Consider the following 16,472-nt stretch of genomic DNA (forward strand, 5'->3'; position numbering starts at 1 on the left):
ACTTTCCACAGACTGACCAACAGTGTTGGGTTGCTGTTATATATTTTCAGGTGGAAGTCCCAGCAGCAATGAGGTCAAACCACATTTGTTTCTGGGTTATTCTCATCAAACCTTTTATAGCTAACTAACCAGGATAGCTTTTTGGGTTTCATGTTCCCTCTCTGTCTCCAGGTCTTTCTCACAGTATTCCTGGGATTTGTCAGTTTCCCCCAGATGAGTAATGGATTGCCCAATGTCATAAATGTCTTGTCCCAGGACTAGGCTCAGCATGGATATCAGTATTACATACCAAATGCTGGCAGTGGACTGGAGAATCTTGGCTTTGATTCTTGCAATGAATTTGGCCTGATTGGGGCTGACCCCATTCTTAACTCCCTAAGCGCTTGCTCTACCTCCTCTATACCTCTATAGACTCCAGTTTCAGGGTCTCATGTGCGCAGGGAGATTGTCTCATTGGATGAAGCCTCCCTGCAGGCTAGAAAATCCAACCTATAAAAGACTGAGCCCCTTAAACTGCCCTGAGAGCACCATGTGGACACTGCCAGAGGGTAGGGTGTGCAGTGATGTTTTGCTCATTTTCTCTGTCTCCTGCCTGGTCAGAGAAATGCTATGTACCTCCCCCCTCCCCCCCAGCCACACTAACTATATGCGGATACTTTCCCTTTTGCTAGACCTTGGGAACTGTATCAATAAGCTCAATGGGAGTATATTCTCTCATCAAGAACATTTTCTTAATTGGGGGCAGCCCCACTGGATGGGGTTGCTGTTGCTGTGCCTTTGCTTTCATCTGGATTACATACATGTCAGACACATGGGGCATTTCATCTGTTTTACTGTCAATCATCACATTAGCCTCTTCTTTGCCCTCTTCCTTTCCCAAGGAATTCCACTTCCTAGAATCCCAAGCAGGCTTTGTCAGAAGCCCTTGCCTTAATCCATGCAGTTCAGGCCCTCCTAGCTTTGTAAAATGGCACACTAAGTCCTCCAACTTATTATCCTGCTCTCCCAACTTGCCCTCCAGGCCAAAGCTAGGAGAGTTGTGGACACTGCACGTCTTTCAAGATCCTTCATATCTTCTTCCAAATCTCTAATTCCCGATGGGCATCGGTGGCCACTGAACTATCATGGCAGAGAAAAGCTCACTGCAGCAGCCACTCTTCTTTCTGTCATATTGCTCTACAAGCAGTTCCTCAAACAATCACATCAGATGAGCCAGCATTTTCAGGCATCCCTGTGCTTGCTCAGTGGTCCAAAGCATCTAAAACACAGGCCACACATCCTCACATAGTGGTCTATAGCCAATGCACAATTTTCCCTGCAACTGCCTCCTTCCCAAAGATCACTTATTGGGTCTCCTAGCTGGCTTGCCAATTCGCCGCATACACAGAAGGCAGGAAGGGATTGAAGGAAGACGTGAGCCCCTCCAGATTGGTAGGGGGTGTGTTTAATATGCAAGGAACTTACATAGGAGGCTCATCTTGTGTGCTGCAAGATATGTAGGTCTCTTTACCCCACCACCAAATCTTAAAAGTTTATATGGATGCCTTAACTAGGTTCAATTCAGGATATATTCAGTCCAAATTGTCTAAACAACACTTACTCTCTTAAGGCTATGCCCTTTAAACAGCTCCTAGTGTGGGGTTGGTTCTAGAAGGACAAGGGATAGGTGGGGATCCTCCAATTGCAATGATCCAGCTTGAGGGTCAACCAGTGGTCATGTCCTCTCTATGACCTCCTCCAATCTTACTAGGGACATTTTATTTCTCTTGTTTTGATTAATTTGATATAAGAATTTTTAGCAACTTTTAATACAAAGCCAATTGAACAAAAGAGTTAATCATTGCTTTCTGCAGAAACTCTATGAAAATGACAGTAAAGCATCAGATGAAGCAAGAAAGCAGATAGTTGAATTGACGCACTTTTTGTAAATGGGTAAAAATTACTGTAAAGGAAACACTTTTTAATGCCACTGAATTTTGAAATTACTTAAAATTGGAGGCAATTTAAAATTGGAGGTATTTCTGAGGGTGAAGTTAAAGGTCACAACAAAATGACTGACATTTTTACATGGGGCAATTAGACTCTCCTGGGTTCTCTTCCCAATTCCAACAACAAAGTGATTCCTGAGGCCCATCCACTATGCTCCCCACCCATACAGTAGTGGATTTTGAATGTGAGAAGTATGTTTTCAGGCTACTAGAAGTCATTGAAAACCAGGATGCCAAGCAGTAGTGAAAATCAAGGTTCCTTATAAGTCTGTATACCAAGCATTGTTAACCAAAGCTATCTGCTTCTACTTGGCTCCCAGAAAGCTGCCATCCACTTTAACTCTGGAAAATGGAAACAGATATGGACACTGCTTCCAGGTATAGACACAGGCTTGTATGGGGGAAGTCCTCCTCAACCCACAGATCTTTGTAGTAGTATTTTTACTACTTCACTTATGACTATGAACAGGTAGCCAAGGATTACCAACATTTGGGAGACCTTTGGACATAAAATTTGGAGGCCAAAATAAATAAAAGATATAACAAACCTGAAGGAAAGAGGCAATGTAAGGCTCAGAAAAATAATCCCCCCAACCTAAAAATCTAAATTCCATTCCCTCAGAGAGCTTTAAGGAAAAGTTCCTTCATAGAAACAGAAATTAAAAAAAAAAGCATTCAGAGAATTAAAAAAAAAAGAGCTCTTGGAAAGTAAAAATGGGATAGCAAGCATAGGATAATTAAAAAAGAGTTTGGAAAATTAAGGCCAAAGGAACCCTACTCAGATTAAAAAAAAAAAAAAGACACAAGAGAGCCAGAAGCAAAGAAGGAAGGAAGATAGCAAAATGGCAGCAAGCCTAGAGATCATCCAGCCCTGAATGTGCAAGGGAGTTGGAAAGCAGCCCTTGAAAGGTTCTGAAAAAATACACACACACAAAAACATCAAATAGACAAACTTACTTTTTGGCTATTTTTAAAAATGTATTGAAAGGAGAGTTATAATTCTTCTGAAGAGGGTGGGGTAAATTACTGAGATGCATAAAAAATCTAAGCAACTGAAAACTGGGACAATTAATAAGGCTCGAGGGAAAAAAGACAATGTACAAGAAAGAAAGTTCAATCATAGCATATTATTTGATTCAGGTATGAATACTCTTACCTAAATATTGGTTTAACTAAAACTTGTCTTATAACTATACCAGGGGTTGAGGACAAGGGTGAAGACAGTTAAATACACATTTTATATAATAGGAAAACAATATATAAAAGCAAAATGAAAGAAAAATCAAGTATCAGTAATACACACATGCTATCTACAAATATGGATGCATATAACAGAATAAAGATAAAAGATAGACATTGTTGCCCTGGGTTTTAAGAAATTACAAGTAGAGGGAAATGGGCTAGGGGATTGCTGGTTATCATTATAGGCTTTATATTAAGATTACATTTTAAAATTATTTGCAAATATTACTTTATGTACAAAAATAAATCTCAAAGTTTTTCACACATTCTTGATAGTTATCAGTACTCCAGCAAGGTGTATTAGCATCACGAGAATATTTTTTGATGATAGAGGAATCAGGTTAAAGCAGATCATCTGAAACGGTGCTTTAATAAGGGCTATCCAAGGATTTGCTACACTAATACCTCTTCTTATCTGTATCAGTGTTACTGACAGACCAGCAGCATCAGCATCACCTGGGAACTTGTTAGAACTACAATTCCCTGGTCCCAACTCATGCCTGTTAAATCAGAAACTTTGAGAGGAGACACAGAAATCTATGTTTTAACAAGTTCTCCAGGTGATTATAAGGCTTACTAAAGTTTGAGAACCACTAACTCATATGAATAGGAAAGTGATACAATTATCACATTAAGAAAACATGTCAGACTTAGTCACAAATCATGTGCCACAAACTCTTGAAGAATCTTTTTTTTTTCTTTCTTTTTCTTTTCAGGGCTGATAACCAATATAAAGATTAACTGTGTTTGCGTCCTTTTCACCTGCTAGAAAGGTAGGTGAATAAACCTAAATCAGCCCCGGTACATTTGTATAAAACTACCTTGGTTCTGACAGCTTAGCCATCCAGCAAATGACCCATCAGTATTCCGACCTTTCCTTTCACATGAGCAATCTCCAGCGCTCAGATCCATTTGCTTCTCTCCCGGGTTATATCATGTGTCCTCTCTATGACTACAGTAGTACAGATCCATTATCTATGACCTTGTAAAATAAATATAATGAGGATCGTAGCTTCATGAGACGTATATTTCAGACCCATCATTCAGTCAGCCATTTATTTGTGAGCACCTTTTGTTTTTCACCTTGTAGACTTTTTATTCACTGCAATGTCACTACACTACAAATAATTAACTTGAAAATATTACCAGGGATGGAAGAGACAGAATCCATTAGGTAGAAACCATATGTAATAGAGCTGAATCCTGGAGACTACTGAAATATAATATACTTGAGAATGGGTCATGAGAAAAAGTTTCCAAGAGTAAAACATGATTCGTAGGCAATGTGTTTACCAGATATAGCAAACTCAAGCACTTTCTGGGGTTAGAAATGTGGCACAAATGGGTGAAAAAGTAGGGTGTGCCACCCTAAGAACTGATGGATTTTTTGGCTATCTAACTACTATATTTAACTACTGAATAATCTTAAAACATGTCTCAGATGAGACCCAGATGAATAAAGTCTGCAAAACCCAGGTGAATAAAGTATCTCACCCTCTACCTCTAGAGTAATTTTACTTATAACTACAGATAGTGATGATATTGAAAATAGACACATCTGTAAATCACTATGATGAAAAGATTGTCTATATCCTAAAACCTATCTTATGTTTTATAAATCAACAAACAATGGACTTTCATTTTCACAACGAACCATAAACCTACCACTATACCTGTTCCTTAGAAGATAATATGATGTAGTAGAAGTACTCTGGATCCAGAGCCAGAAGGCATAAATTAAAATATGGTTTCAAACTATAAACAGAAAATCTACATTTCATTTAGGTCCTTCAGTTATGAAATATGTGAATTCATATATGAAATTAGGATAATAAAAATAACACCTACGTTACCCACCTTAAAAAGTTTTTAAAGTAGTAAATCAGATAAAGTATATGAAAGCCCTTGGCTTATCAAAAAATGACATAGAAATGCCAGTTATTTTTGCCATCTAGGCTATTTTTTATAGATATCTGAGTTATTTCTATTGCCCTCCAAAAGTTATAACACAGTTGCAGGGAAAAAACTTATATACATTATACAAATATTAAATTATGTGAGCCAAACTCTATGACAGTAGGTGTTAGTAGCACATAGAGATGGGTGTGAAATCTTACATTTGGTGTGATTAAGTTTCTAAGCCACCTAGAAGACGTTCTAAACTAATAGAACACTACCAAAAGAGCAATATCACAGATGGTATGGATGGGAAAAGGAGATAAGGAACATTTATTCTTATACAAGTTTATTCTTATGTGAGCCAGATTATGAACTGGAGTTCAGAAGTATTAACGTCACATAATTAAGTCTTAAAGATCACATAACTAATAAGTGCTAAACTAGAATATGAGCTGTCTGCTTTTAAATCTTATGAATTACAAAAAAATAAATAAGCATGGAGACTTTTTATGACTCTCTCATTATTCATTTATTCAAACTTCATTGTATAAGGTCATTTAAAAATGTTAGCAAATAAAACTAGAGAGATAAAATGAAGGCCAAAAAATAATCATACCACGCACTGGGCCATAACAAGTCATTAAAGGCTCTCAAAGTGAAGGGTAATACAATAAAATGTTTTGTAAAGGTTAGTTTTGTTGTTGCTCTAACATCTTTTTCCTTCCTGAGTTGAACCCACTTATAGAACATTCAATGGGCCTAGAATCATCTACAGAGAAGGTTCTGCATTTTTATATACTCACAAAACATATTGATAAGTTAGTGTCAGAACATAAAATTATATTTTTTTAGTGGACAGAAGTCTTGTTCTTCACATTCTGTATAAATTCTCAGGTTTGATGTCAACATAATTCTAAGATACCAACAACATAAAATAAAATAAACCTTGAACTGTTATCAGTCACTGAAACCTCTGGTCTTCCTCTTGACTTTGTAAACATGATGTCTGAAGCAGAGTTGAGAACTCAAATGTTTGAAGCAGGAAGGGGGGTGTACTGAGTTCGGCTCCTATTTTTAGATCTCAAAATTTTTCAACAGAATCTGGAAATCTGAGTTCCTATATAAAATATCTTAATTTTAATAAACAAATTCAAATATTTGAAAAATACATTATGAAGGATTATGTCTTCAAATATCTAGGCTGTGGTTACCATTCCCAAACCGAAGGCCAGGCTTTGGCCACAATCTTAATCTTGACCTTACTCATTGCCTTAGAAACTGATGGCATTATCTTTCATCTGGTGTGATATTGGCTGTGATTGCCAAGACCTTGAGCATATTAACCTATCCTCTGTATCTGTATTAGTATCTCAACTCCTGAGAGCACAGGATGATTTATCATGTATAATTTTAATGAAACTCATATAGTCACTCTACAAGGTGTCTGTGTAGATCATTATAAATAAAGACAAACACTGAGGCAAGATTGGTGAGGAGATCTGCAAAAGTGAAAATGTCAGGCAAAGAGTAAGTCCTGGTAAATGGTAACTAAATAGTGGTCTGATTTTTATTTTGAGCATAAAAAAGACAAAACAATTGAGTGGCTTGATGCGCAGCATCCCAGATAAGACCATTTCTTCCTGATGCTAAAGTTACAGTGATCACACAATTTACAGAATGAAATTGTGTCGTATAGTAATAGTCACTTTTATTACATATATGTCTGTATGGAATTTATCTGCAAAGAAATAAAAAAAGGATACTATCATACTCTTGTTATAATAGCACCAACATTTTATTTTAAATAACTACATTCATGTAACAAAAGGAACATACAATTTGGTAGTTCTACTGACATCTGCTCCCTGCTCCAATCTCTCTGAAACAAGTTTTTAATGAGATTTTCATTCTTCGGTCAGTGGGAAGATCTACACATTTTTCTTTGCAAAGGCAAAGGTCACAGACCCTCACTTTATGATTTCTTGGGGGTGTTTGTGAAGAATTTCTGAAGATGCCTCCTTATTTAGATCGGACACATGTCTGGGTCGCTGAAAAAGATAGAAAAAAAAATTGGTTTTAGCTTTTTTCCCCTATTACTGTTACTCCATAAATTCCATTAACATTCCGACCAGAATTAATTGTCAGTAAACTGAAGTTTCTGTTAGCAACCAGAGAGATCAGTAGCAAAACTATTCTCCTATGAATACAGGACAACACTGTTAAGAGTTTATTTCAGTTAAAGAAGATTAACTGCTTGGTAAAAGCCTCCCTGTAATCAAACAGGGGTAAGAACTCAGCAGTAGCCATAATCCAGCTCACATACTATATTTCTGTTTAAGCATATGAGGTAGAATAGTTGCATTAGTGACCCTCAAAATTACTGTAATTTTTACTTTTTCCCATCACAACAGAAATATGTTAACTCAGCAGGAAAGCCCTCCTTATCCCTGATTGCTATGCAGCAGCGTACCTTGGAGAAATATTCAGGAGATCAGCATCTTACAAAAATGACAAATTTTCTGAGATTTTTTTCCCATCTCAAAGTATTCTCTTTGTGATTCCTAAGGGGAAAGATAAAAACAATAAAGAACACTTAGTATAGAAGTGGACACCATTTCTGTGAAAATTTAAAAGCAAAGAAAGATCATGTCAAAAAAAAAACATATTATATTAACCTTCAAGAATCACCTGGCCCCCTGGTGAAGGAGAATCCATACACTTGGCAGTTTTCTGGGGGTATAAAGCCTGGGTTTCATGACCCCCTGAACTTTTCTTCAGAAGGACATCATATGGTGCCTCTAGATTTCCACCCTATCAATTCTTCAAGGAAAAAACATAGCATCCTCAGTTGTTCTCCAGAATCAATATTATCTTAAACTGTGACTCTATTTTCTTATTAATCTGAGCTCACTGTGCTATGTCTAAAGGGAAACATATAACACAGAAAGATGAAATGAGGATTAGAGAGAAAAAGCGAAGATCTTTTGTCATGATAAGTATGATAGTGACAAGGAAACCAAAATCGTGTCAATTCTTTCTCCAAGTTTTATGTCACCCGGGTGCTTTTATGTAAGTACTAACAAAATAAACACCAGCAGAGCACTACGCCCAGAATTACAACTGAGGATACAGAATTAGTTCATAATTAAGAAATGATTAGGCTATAGCATGGCTCAGTCATCTATTTCAAACTCCTAAAATATCTCTGTATAAACATATGCTGAATTCAGGTATGATTATCATTTTCATAATAATTAAAGTCACCAATGCATCAAACCACATGCATGCAAACGGAGCTAAGACCTCAGCATTACCTTCAGTGAGGTCTTTTCTACTTTTAGTATTGTTGGAATTTGAAAAGCCTTTCACAGTGACAATTTAAAATTTTTATCTGAAATATTATTTGTCCTAAATGGTGAAGGCCATCGTAATATGCAAACTTCATGCTTGAAAGGCTCAAATATGTTTTTTTGTCTGTCTTAATAGCTGAGTTGATGTTTTAAGTTAATTCAATCTTTAGGAAAATTTAGTAAAAAGGTAACACATCATTGTGCAACATCAAAAATATAACAAATTTATTTTCAGTTGTATCATAATCTAACAAGTAAATTATATAAAATGGATCATTGGTAAATCACATTTATTGCTTAGAGATAGTAGAGGATATTTTTCCATGTTCCCCTTCCACTGTCAATATTTTAATACTAGTATAATTTTATTCAATCTACCATTTAGCTGGTCAGTCAACAGGTATTTAGTGAATGCCTACTGTAGCACTAGAATATAACTGTCAGCAGACAAAATTGTAGAGTTCAGAGATCTTATATTCTAGTAGGAGGAGGCATCCATTGAACCAATATTAATTGAACATCTACTACGTGCTTGGTACTGTTCTAGGTATTTGAGATTTATTAGCAACTAATGCAGAGAAAGCTTCAGGTTCTTGAGAAGCTTGCATTCTAGGAAGGTAACATTTTAAAAAATATAAACAAGTAACTTTATAATATCACTTCCAATGAAGTCTTTTATACTTTATTAATTTAAGTATTGTGAGGGGAAGGTAAGGGACAGAGATGAGTTGAGTTTGGGACACTGAATTTAAAATGCCTAAAACCTAGAAAAAGGATGCTTGGTAATAGTTGGATTTACTGGTCAAAGGAACAATAATACTTTTCCCAATGGAAAATTGCACTGTAAAAATCATTAATCAAAGTATTTTTTCTAAATATAAAGACCTGTTCTTATATGGGTGGGCAAATACCTTTTCACAGGAAATTGTCAATGCTTTTGAGTATCTAAACCGGGTTGCTTTTATAGTACTGGTTATGTAGACTAAGTATAATTTGTCTGCAGTGTTTGGGGGAAGAATGGAATCCTCACTTCTTTAAATACCAAAGGATAAAATGTCAGGACTTGACAAGTAGAAGAGAAACCACTTAAAATCTAAATCTTAAAAGGGTCTTGGATCATGACTTTCACACCTAATTATTTCAAATACCAGCAAAGATGTTTTCCAAGCTCTTAATTTAGAGCATCCTATTCAACAAATTGTATACATGAAAGACAATAGATCATTGTGTTTTCCTGGTATCTACACTGTACTCTGAAAATAATTTACTTACGGGAAAGCAACTTTGATTGTTGAAGCCTACAGTCAAAAGTTTTTAAAAATTACAACTAAATTTGAAACACACTACTTTATAGGACATAGATAGGAGATTGGATAGCTTATTATTAAATGCAGAAAAAAAAAGATTTATCTTCATTTAGTCATGGAACAAACAAAGCTTTGCATTATATTTATCATTTCATGTTAAGGGTGTCAAGTGTACAACAATGCAATTTATTCTACTTTACTGCCTTTGGTATTTTGAAAAGTACTAAGGAGACATTTCATATTAATAATAAGTATAGGTATCAATGAGTAAGAATACAATAAAATATTTTACTTTTATAATCAGGATTACTCTTTTATCTCTATGCTTTAAGAACAGATGGCCAAGACATACTTGTGTAATCGGAGATACTATTTCTGATTGCAAAGTGATCTAATCTAGAAATGTGACTTTGGCTAAACTCATTAGCATACATCTTTCCACCATCCCAAATATCTGAAATAGATAATTCCTGATTCTTTAGAGAAATAAAATAATTAGTTTTAAAAGCACAAATTTCAGTGTCTCACTCTCTTACTCCATAAAATGGGAATAATAAAGCTTATCTCACACATTTGTAAGGTGCGGATAAGATTTACTTGGAAAACATCCATTATAGTCCTTAGCACACAGTAAACGTACATAAATACATGTACACTTATTCAACTGATTGAGAATTTAACTATATTTTCAATTTTAATATAAAAATCTTAGAGTTTTAAGCTAATATTTTATCAAATACAGTAAAACTATTTTTATTTTGTGTAAAAATTAGTAACCTTATGTATCTACGAAAATAGATCACTTCCACTTAAAGTTTTGAGTATTCTGGTCTTCCTAAATGCTATGAACATTTTAGACCTTTAAAATTTCTCTAATAGTGGCGCCTGGGTGGCTCAGTTGGTTAAGCGTCCAACTTTGGCTCAGGTCATGATCTCACAGTTCGTGGGTTCGAGCCTCATGTCAAGACTACTTTGGATTCTGTGTCTCCCTCTCTCTCTGCCCCTCTGCCTCTCTCTCTCTCTCTCTCTCTCTCTCTCTCTCTCAAAATAAATACACCTTAAATTTTTTTGTTTTAATTTCTCTAATGTAACTACTCTAAAAATGAATTGTAAAAAATGACCATTGAGGATTTTTGGTTTCTACCTCAACCTATAAATAGTTTGAAAGTTGTCACCCTGTCCTTACTATAAGAATGAAGCTAAGCAAATTTTTCTTGGATCCATCAGAGAATTGAGGCTGCAAGGGAACCCATCACCCAGAAATCTAGAGAGACAGGCAAATAGAAAAAGCCACAGCCAAGATCTCTTTAGTTGGAGCAGAAGATACAGAGACTATAAACAAGTAATAATTAGATAATTTTGATGAATTAATGAAAATTAACTATAGAGTAGCATGAGAATCATAAATACTTGGACTTCAAATCCCCGGCTTTAGGAATCCCCATCCTTTCCTGGGTTTTACCTCCAGGAGAGAAGTTACCAACCATGTCATTATGGTAAAAAGCTAAGAAAGACCCTCTAATAGTTGTTGGAAGAGAGGAAAAGCAACATCTGTAAAATGTGCCTAGAGTGTTTTCCATAACAAATACCTACTCTCCAGGGAAAAAGAAAGACTACCAGAGACTTATCCACCTTGAAGAAAAGCCATTTCCCTCTGGATTCCAGTCTACTCTAATGTTCTTGTATCATGTAAGTGGAAGCTAAGAAAGCTTTGTGAAGGTTATATTCTAGGGAAAGGCCCACTAAAAGACTGGGATTTAATTGTAAAGTTACAGGACATTTGCTTTCCCCCATCCCTTACTATGATGCCAACAGGGCTCACGTGTAAAAATTGTGGATGATAGTTGAAAGACAAAGGTTCTACCCAAACAGCAGTTTTCTTAGAGAAGCCCAAAACAGAGGGGAGACCAAAACAGGGAACCTAGAGGAAATTGAAGTTTCTGGCACATGCAGCTACAGCAACATTAAATACAGTCCAATTCCTAGCCACATAAACACAAAACCTAATAGTAGAGACTTACTTATTTATCTCAGGTCCTATTATCTTATACATTATGTCAGCCTTTCAACAACAACAACAACAAAATAAAAGGTATGCTGAAAGGTTAAAGAAAAGCAGCTGTCAAACAGGCAAAGCAATCATCAGAACCATTTTCAGATTTAACATAGATTTTTGAATTATCAGAAAGTGAATTTAAAATAACGAACATCTTAAGAGTTCTAATGGAAAAAGCAGACAATATGTCAGGACACATAGGAAATGTAAATAAAGGTGGAAACTCTGGGAAAGAATCAAAGGGAAAAGCTAGAAATCAAAAACATTAATAGAAGGTGCCTGGGGTTCAGTCGGTTAAGAGTCCGACCCTTGATTTTGGCTCAAGTCATGATCTCACAGTTTGTAAAGTCAAGCTTTGCACTGGCCTCTGCACTAACAGTGCAGAGCCTGATTGGGATTCTCGCTCTCCCTCTCTCTCTCTGCCCCTCCCCCATTTGCACAGACACAGACACACACAGACACACAAACACACACATACATTCTCTCTCCCTCTCTCTGTCACTCCCCCACTTGCGCACACACACACACACACACACACACACACACACTCACTCTCTCTCTCAAAATAAATAAACTTAAAAAAACATTAATAGAAATGAAGAATGTCTTTGAACCTCATGAATAGAATGGACATAGTCAAGAAAAGAATCAGTGGGCTTAAAGCTATATGGCGACTTTCACAACTGGTATTCAAAGATGAAAATTAATGAGAAAAAAGAAAAATAAATAAAAATAAAATCTGAGAATTATGGGAGAAAAAATATTTGCATTAATAATCACTGAGAATTTCCCAAAATTAATGTCAAATACCAAAAAAAGACCCAAGAAGCACAGAAAATACCAGGCAGGACAAATACCAAAAAACTCTATAGCTACCCATCTCAGATTAAAATTTCAGAAAACTGAAGATAAAGAGAAAATCTTAAAACAAAACAAAACAAAACAAAACAAAAAACAGAGCAGGAGTGAGGGGTAAAAATTCTGTGCCCAAATCCAATGTATGTAGGTTTTTCCTTACACCATCATGCAATTCTCCAACACCCGCTGGGAGTCCTACAATTCAACTCAATTCCAATACTATCTGCCCAGAGATAGCACGGTTCCACTGGTTAAGGGTTCAGTCCTATACAAATGGCCCTCATTTCAGGTGCCAATTACAAGTCCAGGTGCTTCTGACCCACTGGCTATAAATCAGAGGTTCCTATACCCCCTCCTTGGGTTTGATTAATGCTAGAGTAGCTCACAGAACTCAGGAAACTCATTATATGTATTCACATATATCATATCTGAATAACCAAATATATATTTCTTATAAATTGCAATATTACAAGGGAGTTTGGCATTATCTTACCTATAGAGGAACAGGGATATGACTTTTATTTTTTTTTAAGTTTATATATTTTGAGAGAGAGAGAGAGGTTGTGCACATGCACAAGAACAGAGAAGGGGCAGGAAGAAAGGGAGAGTGAGAGAATCCCAAGAAGGCTCCGCACTGTCACTGCAGAGCCCAACACGGGGTTTGAACCCACAAACTGTGAGATCATGACCTGAGCCAAAATTAAGGTCTGATGCTTAACTGACTGAGCCATGCAGGAAACCCAGGGATAAGACTTTAGAGGACTTTTTGTCAGAAGCCATGGAAGCAAGAAGGAACTGGAGTAAAATACTAAAAAATATTAAAAGGAAAAAAATAGCAACATATAATTCAATATCCAGTGAAATTATTTTTCAGAAATGTAGAAGAAATAATGACTTTTTCAGACAAACAACAGCTGAGGGAGACTTCATTGCCAGGAGGTCTACCCAGCAAGAAATGTTAAAAGATGTTCTTCAAAGAGATGGAAAATGATATAGTGAAGAAACTCAAATTTACAAAAAGGAAGGAAGAACATCCGAGCAGTAATAAATTAGGGTAAATTTTTCCTTCACTTTTAATTGATGTAAAACATAATGGCTTGTTTAAAATATTAAGAGTAGTGTATTGGGTAAATACAGCATATGGATGTGAAACACGTGACAGCCATATCATAAGAGAAAGGAAGGAAGCGTTGAGAACAGTCTGTTATAAGGATCCTGCAGTACCTACAAAGCAATATGTCATTGTTTGAAGGTGGAGGAAGATGAGTTAAAAATTAATAATGTAAACTCTAGGAAAACTAATAAAAAGTTTAAAGGAAGTAGAACCGACACCTGAGAGGAAATAAAATTATATAAAATAATCGAAACTACAGAAGGTAGAAAGAGAAAATTACCACAACAGATAGAAAACAAACATGATAAACATATCAATAATCACTTCAAATATGAATAATCTGAATACACCAATTAAATGACAGATTGTGAGAGTGGGAAATCTCCATACCTTCCTATCAATTTTGCTGCACATCTAATACTACCCTAGAGGATAATGCATATAAATAAATAAATATTTGCCTATTTATTAGGCAAATAAGAATTAACAACAAATACCCACAATAATGGAGATAATTCAAAGGGACACAGGAACCAACTGAAACTGTTTCCAAATAGTCACAGCTAGAACAATTTGAACGCAAAGAAGATAGTATCAGATTATAACACAATGTATTCATTAAGTTTCCATGAGACCATACTGATATAAGTAAATTATTAAATAAGCAAATAAAGTTGAAAGAGACAAATATTCTGTATAGAAGCAATATATTTATATAGATTTCCTACCCTCAAGTAGGTGGAACATACCTCTCAACTCCTTAAGTGTTGGCATAGTGACTTTGTTCCAAGGAGTACAGTATGAAGGGGGTGGGTTTAGAGGTAAGAATTTCATAGTTGGAGAAACCAGACAAATACACTTTTAGCTAGATGATCAAGGACAACACCAATATTGACAAGTCCTGGTGGCATTATGTACCCTTGATATGATGTCACAAACATGGCACTTACCTCAAAGGGCCTCCCCCCAAAAATCCATAACTCCAGTCTAATTATGAGAAACACAGCAAACAGTCCTCAAAAGAGGGACATTTTACAAAATACCTAACCAGTATTTCTCAAAACTATCAAGGTCATCAATAATAAGAAGGCAAGTATGAGAAAGTGTCACAAGAGAAGCCTTAGGAGACATGATGACTAAATGTAATGTGGTACTCTAGGATGTATGCTGGGACAGAAAAAAAGACATTAGGTAAGAATTTAATAAATTTTAATACAGTATTGACTTTAGTTAATAACAATATATCAGTATTGTTTCCCTAATTGTAATAAATGAATCCTGCTAGTGTTAAGATGTTAGTAATAAGAGAATCTGTTCTAAGGTTATGAGAACTCTGTGTACCTCTCTGCCACATTTCTGCAAGTCTAAAACTGTTACCAAAATAAAGTTTGTTTTTAAAATAACCCTCAGTCCTTTCAGCATTAATTTTGGAATTTTAACAATATTTATACTTTTTATATTATTACATATATCCATACAGCTGAAGTGCATACTTGTCTTTCCAATTCACAGCCCTGTTGTCAAAATTTCTCATTCTTTACTGTGATGTATACTGGCACAATTATTTTTTTTTTCAACGTTTTATTTATTTTTGGGACAGAGAGAGACAGAGCATGAACGGGGGAGGGGCAGAGAGAGAGGGAGACACAGAATCGGAAACAGGCTCCAGGCTCTGAGCCATCAGCCCAGAGCCTGACGCGGGGCTCGAACTCACGGACCGCGAGATCGTGACCTGGCTGAAGTCGGACGCTTAACCGACTGCACCACCCGGCGCCCCTATACTGGCACAATTAATAACTGTGAAGTGAATAATGGGAAAAGATGGCATTGGCTTCCTCTGTGTTGTACTACTTTGCATTTAGATGATGATAAACTATTCATTTTAATTATTTTTATTTACTTACTTTGTCTTGATACCATTTAACATTCTAATGTACCAAGGAACCTTTTTGCCAGCTTGACTGGGAAATAGAAATCCATTCAGCAAAATGAATTTGTGGAAGGGCAAATATAAATTTGAATAAAATGAAAATTAAACCAGCAAGCTCTAGCCTCTACTTATTAAATCTATGAATAAGTAAATGAAACAGTCTTGTTAATATAATTCCTTATTTTGATCCTGGTTATTATGCCCACATTAAAAGAGAGAAAGAGAGAGAAAGAGAGAGGGAGATAGAAAAGTATGCTTATTTCATTGAGTTACAATTATGGTTATCTGTTAAAACACTGGAGGCTGATGTCAGTTTGTCTTTGTTTTTCCTTGTGTGTACATAGTTATTATGATTCAATAAACTGTAGCATTAAAATAAATAAAGGCTGTTACTATTTTTTAAATGTCTGGTCTTTTAGAACTATTGCATACTTTTGACCAATGATTCTGGATTCTCCCTCTATAGAAAGACAGTTAGAATGCATAATTTTTCAAATGGAATCTCTTAAATTATATCACATTGATGCTTTTGAGAGGGTTCATTGTGATCTATCTCCCAGTGGACTTACCTCTGTGAGAGATCATTGGGATGAAAATTTATCTTTGCAATTTTGTAACATGTAAGATTATGATATTATTTGTGAATTTTAAGCCATGTAATCATATAGAAGAATGAAATCACTTTAAAAACTTGACCATATTTTCTCCTTGGTAACTAGACATCCTTG

At 35.7% G+C, this 16,472-nt stretch overlaps 1 protein-coding gene and 1 long non-coding RNA gene across 3 annotated transcripts in view; both read right to left on the minus strand.

Annotated features, from left to right (window-relative positions):
* GALNTL6 (polypeptide N-acetylgalactosaminyltransferase like 6) overlaps nucleotides 1-16,472 on the minus strand; it is a 1,211,922-nt gene that overhangs the window by 781,587 nt on the left and 413,863 nt on the right. The window lies entirely within an intron of this gene.
* On the minus strand, nucleotides 6,898-15,328 carry LOC122474642. 2 transcript variants are annotated; one of them, XR_006294965.1, is made up of 3 exons: nucleotides 14,564-15,328; nucleotides 7,600-7,690; nucleotides 6,898-7,177 (listed from the first exon to the last, which is right to left on the minus strand). It is a non-coding gene; the product is annotated as an uncharacterized LOC122474642 (long non-coding RNA). The 2 variants fall into 2 exon arrangements; XR_006294967.1 differs by lacking the exon at nucleotides 14,564-15,328 and adding an exon at nucleotides 7,805-8,113.

The sequence above is a fragment of the Prionailurus bengalensis genome, chromosome B1 (assembly GCF_016509475.1).
Source record: "Prionailurus bengalensis isolate Pbe53 chromosome B1, Fcat_Pben_1.1_paternal_pri, whole genome shotgun sequence".
Taxonomy (NCBI): Eukaryota; Metazoa; Chordata; class Mammalia; order Carnivora; family Felidae; genus Prionailurus; species Prionailurus bengalensis.